Source organism: Anolis sagrei, chromosome 11 (genome assembly GCF_037176765.1).
Source record: "Anolis sagrei isolate rAnoSag1 chromosome 11, rAnoSag1.mat, whole genome shotgun sequence".
Taxonomy (NCBI): domain Eukaryota; kingdom Metazoa; phylum Chordata; class Lepidosauria; order Squamata; family Dactyloidae; genus Anolis; species Anolis sagrei.
The window spans coordinates 28,255,329-28,267,889 of NC_090031.1; the positions used below are offsets into that span (position 1 = coordinate 28,255,329).

General features: G+C 45.0%; 1 long non-coding RNA gene across 2 annotated transcripts in view; it reads right to left on the reverse strand.

The window, feature by feature from the left end:
* LOC132763901 (uncharacterized) overlaps window positions 1–12,561 on the reverse strand; it is a 112,053-nt gene that overhangs the window by 53,741 nt on the left and 45,751 nt on the right. For both annotated transcript variants that reach the window (XR_010910347.1, XR_009630283.2), the window contains exon 2: window positions 6,008–6,134. This is a non-coding gene — a long non-coding RNA (uncharacterized lncRNA). The remainder of the gene's footprint in view (window positions 1–6,007; window positions 6,135–12,561) is intronic.

Below are 12,561 nucleotides of genomic sequence, written 5' to 3' on the forward strand. Positions count from 1 at the left end.
AGTCCGAACTTTAAGGGACATATCCAAACTATTCTCTTCAGATGCTCTCTTAGACATCACTGTTCCTGTTTAGGTGGAAACTATGGGAGCTGGAGCCAATGGTGGATGATAGATTTCAAGCCAAGGAATCATACAATCCGCTCCGGGTTTTAGTCTGAATTTTAAGGGAAATATCCAAAGTATTATTTTTGGTTGTTGACTTAGACATCATTGTTCCTGACTGGGTGGAAATGATGGGAGATGGAGTCAACATTGGACAATGGATTTCAGGCCAAAGACTCATACAATTCACTCCGGGATTTAGTCCGAACTTTAAGGGAAATATGTAACGTAGTATCTTCAGATGTTCACTTAGATGTCATTATTTGTGGTTACCAGCCACATTGGGTGGAAATAATGGGAACTGGAGTCAATGGTGGACGATGGCTTCCAGGCCAAGGAGTAGTATAATCTGCTCTGGGTTTTAGTCTGAACTTCAAGTATTATCTTCGGATGTTCACTTGAACGTCATCGTTCCTGGTTACCAGCCACATTGAGTGGAAATAATGGGAGCTGAAGTCAATGGTGGACGATGGCTTCCAGGTCAATCCGCTCTGGGTTTTGGTCCAAACTTTATGGAAACATCCAAAGGAGTAAGTCCATGATCCAAACTCCAATCCTTCCAAAGGAGAGAGAACCCACCATCTTTGAAGGCTTTGCTGGGTGGAAGGGATGGGAGATGACGGCTTTCAGGCCAAGGACTCGTACAGTCCGCTCTGGGTTTTAGTCTGAAGTTTAAAGGGCATGTCCAAACAGGAAAATCTATCACTGGGGATTTCTTTTTTCCATTTTCAGCTCAACCTAATTTTCTGCACGGAAACGGCACCAAGGCACGAGTGGAGTGCCACTTTCTTTCTGTACATGCCTTCCTTGCCGCGAACCCACGTTGCTGTCAATCCGGATCTCCTTCTCGGCGGCAAAGCCTTCTTCCTCGAACCGACAAGGCGCTTCTCATCGCCGCCCTCCTTCGCCTCCTCGGCGTGGCGGTTCCGGGCCCAAAGGAGTCAGGATGGAAGGCGGTTGCGCTCCAAGGAGGCCTCGCCACTCCGAGATGACAGGCCTTTTATTGCATCACTTTGCATCAGGGAGACACGTCGGGAGAGGGACTATTCAGGAGAAGGCAGGGTTCTAGAGCCAGAAGGGAAACCTAAGGGACATCCAGCCCAACCCCATTCTGCCAGGAAGGAAGGCAACCATCCAAGCCATCCCGACAAACGGCAATCCAAGAAGGCACCAATCAATACTCCCCAACAGATGGTCATGAAGACACTATCCAAGTCCTCCTGACAGATGGTCATCCATGAATACTCCAGACAGATAAAGACATCATCTAATACTTCCCAATAGATTAATATGCCATCTAAACCCTCTCAACATATGGTCATCCATGAAGATGACATCTAAGTCCTCTCAACAGATGAAGACACCATCCAAGCCCTCCGGACAGATGGTCATCCATGAAGGCACCATCAATGCGCCATCTAATGCTTCGCGATAGATTAATACACCATCTAAGCTCTCTCAACAGATGGTCATCCATGAAGGCGACATCTAAGCCCTCCCAACAGATGAAGACATCATCTAAGCCCTCCTGACAGATGGTCATCCATGAAGGCACCATGCAAATCCTCCTGACAGATGATCATCCACGAAGGCACCATCCAGGCACCATCTAATACTTCGCGATATATTAATACACCATCTAAGCCCTCTCAACAGATGGTCATCCATGAAGGCACCATCCAGGCACCATCTAATACTTCACGACAGATTAATACACCATCTAAGCCCTCTCAACAGATGGTTATCCATGAAGATGACATTAAGCCCTCCCAATAGATGAAGATACCATCCAAGCCCTCCAGACAGATGGTCATCCATGAAGGCACCATGCAATCTATCGCGATAGATTAATACATCATCTAAGCCCTCTCAGCAGATGGTCATTCATGAAGACAACATCTAAGCCCTCCTGACAGATGAAGACACCATCCAAGCCCTCCTGACAGATGGTCATCCATGAAGACACCATGCAAATCCTCCTGACAGATGGTCATCTATGAAGGCACTATTCAATTTTCTGGACAGATGGTTATAAAGACACCATCCAATACTTCCTGACAGATGGCCATCCACAAAGGCACCATCAACTACTTCCCAATAGATGAAGACACAATCTTAACCCTCTCCAACAGATGGTCATCCGTGAAGATGACATCTAAGCCTTTCCAACAGATAGTCATCCATGAAGATGACATTGAAGCCCTCCCAACAGATGAAGACACCATCCAAGCTCTTCCAATAGATGGTCTTCCACGAAGACAACATCCAAGCCCTTCCAACAGATGGCCATCCATGAAGACACCGTCCAATATTTCCTGACAGCATCCAAATCCTCCCGACTGATGGTCTTCCATGAAGACACCATGCAAATCCTCCCAAGAGATGGTCATCCACAAAGGCACCATCGAATACTTCCAGATAGATGAAGACACCATCTAAGCCCTCCTGACAGATGGTCATCTATGAAGGTACTGTCCAAGCCCTCTCAACAGATAGTCATCCATGAAGGCATCATGCAAATCCTCCGGACAGATGGTCATCTACGAAGACACCATCCAAGCCCTCCTGACAGAGGGCCATTCACGAAGGCACCATGCAAGAAACCATGATAGATGGAAGGAAGGTGGAAGGAAGGGAAGAAGATGGAAGGAAGAGAGACCAACAGATGAATAGATGGATGGATGGAAGGAAGGGAAGGAAGGAAAGCCAATGGATGGTTTCCCCAGATCCATCCTCTGCATGACGAATGCAAGGCCCGTCCTCCCGTTAATGCATTCTCCTTGCTTTAATACTTGATTTCTCTAAGTGAAAGCTGACGGAAGGGAGGTCTTCCATCTCCATTACGTCCCTCTCTTTTGCAATTGCAGACGTGACAAATTAATATTTTACGAAGCGTGTTTCTCGTTCCCTTTTCGGAGGAGCGATGGGGTTTTCCGAGGCCTTGACGTTGACGAACGTCCCGCCCAATCATTTTTGCTTAATGTCGGAGATGCTGTCTCCAAATAATGCATTAAAAAAATCCCTGCACAAATTAATGATATATTATCGTTTGCTGCGAAGGAAGATTATTCATTCCTCCGTCGGAGCGTTTCCTTCGTTCCTGTTTTTTCCCCCAATTAGATCCTGCAATACTTACAAGCGTCTTCTTGCTGGGCACATTTCAGGGAACCTAACCCTAACCCGAAACTACAACTCCCACTATGGTGAGTCCGTCCCCTCAAACCCTTCCAGTAGGTTGAGTTAGTCATGGGGGTTCTGGGTGCCAAGTTTGGTCCAAGGTCCATCATCATTGGTGATCACTGTTTCTCTGATTGTGGGTGAACTATAACTCCCAGAAAGGAAGGTCAGTTTCCCCCAAACCCCTCCAGCAATCAAATTTGGGCATATCAGGTCTGTGTCCCAAGTTTGGTCCAGATGCATCAGTATTTGGGTTCACAGTGCTCTCTGGATGTAGGTGAACTACAACTTCCACAAATCAAGGTGAATTTTTCCCAAAGACCTCCAGTATTTTTTGTTGGACATGGGGGCTCTTGTGATCCAATTCCATCTTTGGTGGAGTTCTGGCTGCTCACTGATTGCAGGTGAACTATAAATCCCAGGACCAACAACTCCAAAATGTTCAGGCCAATTCCTCTCCAAACCCATCAGTATTCAAATTTGTGAATATTGATTATGAATGAGTTTGGTCCAGATCCACCATAGTTTGGGTACATAGTGTGTTCTGGATGTTGGTGAACTACAACTCCTATAATTCCCTCCAAAGACCTCCAGTAATTTTTGTTGTTTATGGGGGTTCTGTGTGCCAAGTTAGCTCCAGATCCATTGCAGGTGGAGTTCAGACTGCTCTTAGACTGCAGGTGAACTATACATCCCAGGACCTACAACTCCTCTAAATCATGGTGAATTCTCCTCAAACCTCTCTAGTATGCTCAGTTGCTAATCAATTCCTCTGTTTGCTGTGTGCCATAGAAAAGAATAGGAAAGGATTAAAGGAGAGGCAGTGGACGGGGTCATGCAAATTCCACACCAATGGAGAGAGAAAGAAACACTGGGATGTCTGTGGTGGAGGAAACACATAACATCTAGGATGGAATTGTCTCCATGTGGAAGCCTCCACTTGGGTGGTGGGCAGTGTGGTGTTTGTGGAGGACATTGGCAGGGCTCTTGGACATGTTTACGGCACTCTCTATAACCCGCAATGTCATTGGAGGGAGGGCCTTTGGTGTCTCCTGAGGAGTGGGAGCGAGAGCTGTTTGTGGAGGCGGAAGCTTGTCTGTGTAAGTGACAAGCCACATACACAGATACATATTTTCACTTTTATTATGTGTCTCGAAGATAGATGTGCCATCTGCAGAGGATATGCCTTAAGGACAAGAATACCCATGCAGCCCCAATGAAACCCCAGTGCAATTCCAATGCAATCTCAATACAATCTCAATGCGATCCCATTGTAATTCCAATGCAACCCCAGTACAATTCCAATGGAACCCCAATGCAATCCAAATAGAATCTCAACTAAGCACCCATGCAATTCCAATGCAATCTCAATGGGATCGCAATGAAACACCAATGTAATCCCAACGAAACCTCATTGCAAATCCCAATGCAATCTCCATACAATCCCAATGTAATCCCATTACAACCCCAATTATTCCCAATGCAACCCCAATACAATTCCAATGAAATCCAAATGCAATTCAAAAGGAATCTCAATGCAAATCCCAATGCAAATATTAACAAACCCTAATGTGATCCCAATGTAATCCCACTGCAACCTCAAAACAATCCCAATGTAATCCCAATGCAACCCCAATACAATTCCAATGAAACCCCAATGCAATCCAAATGGAATCGCAATACAATCCCAATACAATTCCAATGCAATCCAAATGGAATCTCAATGCAATCCCAGTCTAATTCCAATGCAACCCCAATACAATTCTAATGAAACCCCAATGCAATTCAAATGGAATCTCAATGCAAATCCCAATACAATCTCAATGCAATCCCAATGTAATTCCAATGCAACCCCAATACAATCCCAATGCAACCCGAATACAATCCAAATGGAATCTTAAAGCAAATCCCAATACAATCTCAATGCAATCCCAATGTAATTCCAATGCAACCCCAATACAATCCCAATGCAATCCCAATACACTTCCAATGAAACCTCAATGCAATTCAAATGGAATTTCAATGCAAATCCCAATACAATCTCAATACAATCCCAATGCAATCCCAATGCAACCCCAATACAATTCCAATGAAACCCCCATGCAATTCAAATGGAATCTCAATGCAAATCCCAATACAATCTCAATGCAATCCCAATGTAATTCCAATGCAACCCCAATACAATCCCAATGCAATCCCAATACACTTCTAATGAAACCCCAATGCAATTCAAATGGAATCTCAATGCAAATCCCAATACAATCTCAATGCAATCCCAATCTAATTCCAATGCAACCCCAATACAATCCCAATGCAACCCGAATACAATCCAAATGGAATCTTAAAGCAAATCCCAATACAATCTCAATGCAATCCCAATGTAATTCCAATGCAACCCCAATACAATCCCAATGCAATCCCAATACAATCCCAATGAAACCCCAATGCAATCCAAATGGAATCTCAATGCAAATCCCAATACAATCTCAATGCTATCTCAATGCGATCCCAATGTAATCCCAATGCAACCCCAACACAATCCCAGTGCAACCACAATGAAACCCTGGTGCAAACTCAATGTCATCCGAATGCGATCCCAATGCAATCCCAATGTTAATTCCAATGCAATCTCATGGAACCTTGGTGCACTTCCTGAAGTCATCTCAACGTTATCCCAATGCAACCCAATCCAATCTCCATGCAATCCCAATGTGATCCAAAGTCCTACCATTGAGCTTCATGGGTTTGTCCCAGCATTACGAGGCCACCTTTTATGTGCCGAAAGCTTGGAATAGTTTCTTGTTGACATTGGGATTTTCTTATGTGTTTCCTTTTTCTCCAGATGCTGATCCAACCTGAAAATACACAATGCGGACACGTCAGCGAGGCCTACAGAGGATTGGCAAAGTTACTTTTTCCCCCTCGGAACTTTTCTACGCTTTGATGACAACATCATCTTGGAACGGTTGCCGCTTGTTGCAAACTTATCATTTTTCTGATTATGGGGTAAATAAATGCTTTTCCCCAAAAAGCCCCGCCTCCTTCATTAATCACCGGATAGAAGTGGAAATAATTGGGGATGATTAGAGCAATTACAGCGCCATCGTCGGCAGCTGCACGAAACCCCATTAATCTTGATTCCGGAGCCTGCCTCCTTCCAGGCCAACCAGGCTAATTGGGATTATCTATTGGGAAAGGCGAGTCGCTTGCAGGGGGATCTGTAAAGACATATGGGGTGTTGTTTGGATTATGGAAATCCAATAGAGGAATTGGTCCGTGATGAATGCAAAATTCGCCTGAAAATAAAGCCTTCGCTATAGTTTTGGGTAAAATGGAGAAAGAGGAAGGTGTTGTATGTCAGCCTGTGATTGTGTCTGAGGTTCATGATGGGAATGGGGATGATGTTCCTGATGGTGGGTCCGAGTCTGTTGGCATTGGGGATGAGGGTTAGCTTGGGCCTGAGTTAAGCTCAGACAAGAGGCCTGAGCTGTCTCAGGAAGATTCACAAGGCCACATTTCTGGGAGGGGCCCTTCACAGCTTTTCTCAGAGCAACTGTCTGAAGATGATGTGTCCGGAGCAGAAGTTAATGAGAGAGAAGATAATGAAAGCTTACACAGAAAGCAAAGTTCTAGTAAAGCTCAGACGAGAGGCCTGAGCTGTTTCAGGAAGATTCACAAGGCCACATTCCTGGGAGGGGCCTTCAGAGCTTTTCTCAGAGCAACTGTTTGAAGATTATGTGTCCGGAGCAGAAGTTAATGAGAGAGAAGATAATGAAAGCTTACACAAAAAGCAAAGTTTTAATAAAACTCAGATGAGAGGCCCAAGCTGTCTCAGGAAGATTCACAAGGCCACATTCCTGTGAGGGGCACTTCACAGCTTTTCTCAGAGCAACTGTCTGAAGATGATGTGTCTGGAGCAGTAGTTAATGAGAGAGAAGGTAATGAAAGCTTACACAGAAAACAAAGTTTTAGTAAAGCTCAGATGACAGGCCCAAGCTGTTTCAGGAAGATTCACAAGGCCACATTCCTGGGAGGGGCCTTCAGAGCTTTTCTCAGAGCAACTGTTTGAAGATTATGTGTCCGGAGCAGAAGTTAATGAGAGAGAAGATAATGAAAGCTTACACAAAAAGCAAAGTTTTAATAAAACTCAGATGAGAGGCCCAAGCTGTCTCAGGAAGATTCACAAGGCCACATTCCTGTGAGGGGCACTTCACAGCTTTTCTCAGAGCAACTGTCTGAAGATGATGTGTCTGGAGCAGTAGTTAATGAGAGAGAAGGTAATGAAAGCTTACACAGAAAACAAAGTTTTAGTAAAGCTCAGATGACAGGCCCAAGCTGTTTCAGGAAGATTCACAAGGCCACATTCCTGGGAGGGGCCTTCAGAGCTTTTCTCAGAGCAACTGTTTGAAGATTATGTGTCCGGAGCAGAAGTTAATGAGAGAGAAGATAATGAAAGCTTACACAAAAAGCAAAGTTTTAATAAAACTCAGATGAGAGGCCCAAGCTGTCTCAGGAAGATTCACAAGGCCACATTCCTGTGAGGGGCACTTCACAGCTTTTCTCAGAGCAACTGTCTGAAGATGATGTGTCTGGAGCAGTAGTTAATGAGAGAGAAGGTAATGAAAGCTTACACAGAAAACAAAGTTTTAGTAAAGCTCAGATGACAGGCCCAAGCTGTTTCAGGAAGATTCACAAGGCCACATTCCTGGGAGGGGCCTTCAGAGCTTTTCTCAGAGCAACTGTTTGAAGATTATGTGTCCGGAGCAGAAGTTAATGAGAGAGAAGATAATGAAAGCTTACACAAAAAGCAAAGTTTTAATAAAACTCAGATGAGAGGCCCAAGCTGTCTCAGGAAGATTCACAAGGCCACATTCCTGTGAGGGGCACTTCACAGCTTTTCTCAGAGCAACTGTCTGAAGATGATGTGTCTGGAGCAGTAGTTAATGAGAGAGAAGGTAATGAAAGCTTACACAGAAAACAAAGTTTTAGTAAAGCTCAGATGACAGGCCCAAGCTGTTTCAGGAAGATTCACAAGGCCACATTCCTGGGAGGGGCCTTCAGAGCTTTTCTCAGAGCAACTGTTTGAAGATTATGTGTCCGGAGCAGAAGTTAATGAGAGAGAAGATAATGAAAGCTTACACAAAAAGCAAAGTTTTAATAAAACTCAGATGAGAGGCCCAAGCTGTCTCAGGAAGATTCACAAGGCCACATTCCTGTGAGGGGCACTTCACAGCTTTTCTCAGAGCAACTGTCTGAAGATGATGTGTCTGGAGCAGTAGTTAATGAGAGAGAAGGTAATGAAAGCTTACACAGAAAACAAAGTTTTAGTAAAGCTCAGATGACAGGCCCAAGCTGTTTCAGGAAGATTCACAAGGCCACATTCCTGGGAGGGGCCCTTCACAGGTTTTCTCAGAGCAACTGTCTGAAGATGATGTGTCAGGAGCAGAAGTTAATGAGAGAGAAGATAATGAAAGCTTAGACAGAAAGCAAAGTTGTAGAGACAAAATCTTCAGACACTGAGACGATCAGTTTGTCTACAGCAGTGTTTCTCAACTTTCCCAATGCCACAACCCCTTAATACAGTTCCTCATGTCGGGTGACCCCCAACCATCAAATTATTTTCATTGCTACTTCATAACTATCATTTTGCTACTGTTATGAATAGTAATGTAAATATCGGATATGCAAGATATATTTTCGTTCACTGGACCAAATTTGGCACAAATAACTAATACGCACAAATTTGAATACTGTTGGGGTTGGGGGGGCGGGGATTGATTTTGTCATTTGGAAGTTGTAGTTGCAGGAATTTATAGTCCACCTACAATCAAAGAACATTCTGAACTCCACCAATGATGGAATTGAACCAGACTTGGCACACAGAACTCCAATGACCAACAGAAAATATTGGAAGGGTTTGGTGGGCATTGACCTCAAGTTTTGGAGTTGTAGTTCACCTATATCCAGAGAGCACTCTGGACTCAAATAATGATGGATCTGTACCAAACTTGCCATACATGCTCAATATGCCCAAATGGGAACAATGGTGGAGTTTGGGGAAAATAGACCTTGACATTTGGGAGTTGTAGTTGCTGGGATTTATAGTGCACAAATGAATGGATGGTATCCTTGAAGTGACTGGCATGACCTTGAAGGAGCTGGGGGTGGTGACGGCCGACTGGGAGCTCTGGCGTGGGCTAGTCCATGAGGTCACAAAGAGTTGGAAGCAACTGAACGAATGAACAACAAAAACAATCAAAGAGCATTCTGAATCCCACCAACGATAGAATTGGGCCAAACTTTGCACACAGAGCCCTCATGCCTTGAAGGGACTCACTCGTGTGAGCCTCATTCCAGCCTTGTACGCTCTCCCTCCACTGCACATGTGCACCACACTGCCGTGTGCTGAGCACGCCTGCTCTCCCCTCCCCACTTTGAGTCTCAGAAAGAGTCCTCCCTTTGGCTGAGAGGCCGGCTAAACAAGGCAGAGGAGGGCTTTTGGTGAGAGGATTTGCTGTCAGTTTTCAAAAAGAGGAAGGATTAGAGGAGTAAAGACATCACTTGGTTGGGTCAACACAATATTATAGAGTATGATGGACCTCTCTGGATTCCCTCTTAGGGTCAAATCCAACCTTATGGGGACAAATCCATCCCTCTTAGGATCATATCCATTCTTCTTTGGGTCAAATCCAGCCCCTCTTGGGGCCAAATCCAGTCCGGAGCCATTGAAAGTTGCCTTTACTCCTCTGAGGATCTCTCAGCATAGGATCTGGGGATAAACCATCCGCCCCGGATGCTTTCCCGGGCTTTAATCCAACTCTTACATAAGGATTATTTAATGTATGGGGAAAATATGCCTTGTGCAAAGGTCTAACCAGGACAATCAGAGTCGCAAACTGGGCCAGCAATGGAGGCAGACCAGCGGCTGCTGAAGGAAACCCAGCTCCAAACTGGATGTCAGCCAGTGGCGCCATAGGAGACAGGTTTTTGGAGCCAAGAGCCAGCAAACGGAGCCAGAAACTGGGTCAAAGGAGCGAGTCGCGGTTAAAAAGTGCAGCGTTTCACAAAAGGGGACTAGAATGAAAAACACACAAAAATATATATAACAGAAGGTAGTTACATAGATGGACAGAGAGAAGAAGTCAAGGGAACGGGGCTGCTGCAGCTTTGTAAGACCTGAGAAAAATGGAGAGACCCAACCGAGCAAGCCATGGCTTTGCAAAAACTGTGAAAGTGGATGGACTCCATCACAAGATCTGAGAAGATGGAGAGAATCAACCAATGAAGTCATGGCTTTGAAGGACCCAAGAAAGATGGAGAGACTCAACCAAGGAAGCCATGGCTTTGCAAGATGATAAAGGAAACCATGGCTTTAAAAGACCTGTGAAACTGGATAGACTCTGTGAAGGAATTGGAAGATCTGAGAAGATGGAGAGACTCCATCAACAAGTAGATAGACTCAGTGAAAGAATTGCTAGATCTGAGAAGATGGAGAGACTCCATCAACAAGTAGATAGACTCTGTGAAGGAATTACAAGATCTGAGAAGATGGAGAGACTCCATCAACAAGTAGATAGACTCAGTGAAGGAATTGCTAGATCTGAGAAGATGGATCGACCCAACCAAGGAGGCCATGCTTTTGCAAAATCCAGGAATGTGAATAGACACAACCAAGGAAGCCATGCCTTTGAAAGAACTTAGAAGATAGATAGACATAACCAAGGAAGTCATGGCTTTGGAAGATGGATAGACTCAACCAAGGATGCATAGTTTTCTAAGAACTGAGAAGGTGGATGGACTACATTAAGGAATTGCAAGATCTGAGAAGGTGGATAGACTCATCCAAGGAAGCCATAGTTTTGAAAGACCATCAAGACCTGAAAAGATGGAGAGACTAATCCAAGGAAACCATGGCTTTTCAAGATTTGAGAAGGTGGATGAACCCCATTATGGAATTACAAGAGTCAACCAAGGAAGCCATGTCTTTGCAAGAACTTAGAAGATGTATAGATGCAACCAAGGAAGCCATGGCTCTGAAAGAACTTAGAAGATGAATAGATGCAACCAAGGAAATCATGGCTCTGAAAGAACTTAGAAGATGGATAGATGCAACCAAGGAAGCCATAGCTCTGAAAAAACTGAGAAGATACATAGATGGCACCAAGGTAGCCATGGCTTGAAAGAACTTAGAAGATGCATAGATGCCACCAAGGTAGCCATGGCTTGAAAGAACTTAGAAGATGCATAGATGCAAGCAAGGAAGCCATGGCTCTGAAAGAACTGAGAAGGTGCATAGATGCCACCAAGGTAGCCATGGCTTTGAAAGAACTTAGAAGATGCATGGATGCAAGCAAGGAAACCATGGCTCTGAAAGAACTGAGAAGACACATAGATGCCACCAAGGTAACCATCGCTTTGAAAGAACTTAGAAGATGCAGAGATGCAACCAAGGAAGCCATGGCTCTGAAAAAACTGAGAAGATGTATAGATGCCACCGAGGTAGCCATGGCTTTGAAAGAACTTAGAAGATGCATAGATGCAAGGAAGCCAAGGATTTAAAAGACCTGAGAAGGTGGAGAGACGCAACCAAAGAAGCCAGAACTTCGAAAGACTTACTTCAGGAGATGGACAAATGCAGTCCAGGAGGTCACAACTTTGGAAGACATGAGTAGGATGGTCGAGGACATATAGACCTGTTCAAGGCATTGCGTTGCTATAAAGCGAAGGTTGATCAGCAAAGGAGACTTCCGTGCTCGTCCCTCCTTAAGTATAGTTTCATGAGTGCCCATCACCAGCAAATTCCTGGTGTTTGACATACATTGGGGGATTCATTGCATTCTCACCCTTCAACCTCAATAGGTCACGGGCACCCCATTGGCCTTTCTTTAAGGCGAATGTTGAAGAGCCATTTCCCTGCCAAGTCCATCCATCTCCCTGGGCTTCAATCCCTCTGCTTCCCTCCTCCTCTTCTCTTGGTGATTGGTGGAGGGTCCCAAGGTCCTCCTGGTAGCCCTGAGGTCACAATGGTCCACCAAACAGCTCTGGCCCCAAAGGTCCTGGAGACCCCTGGCCAGGCCTGAGCCCATACTGGCCTTCCAGGAGGCATCTCCAGCACTGAGCTCAATCGAGATGTTGGTAAGCATCCCTTTCTCCTTCCCTCCCCTGTCTCTCTATCCCCTTCTTTTGTTCTCCAGAAGGTCTGGTCCCATCCATGGGAGTTGAAAGGGGCTCTCAAGGGCCCATTCAGTCCAACCCTATTCTGCAATGGTGACAGATGGCCAC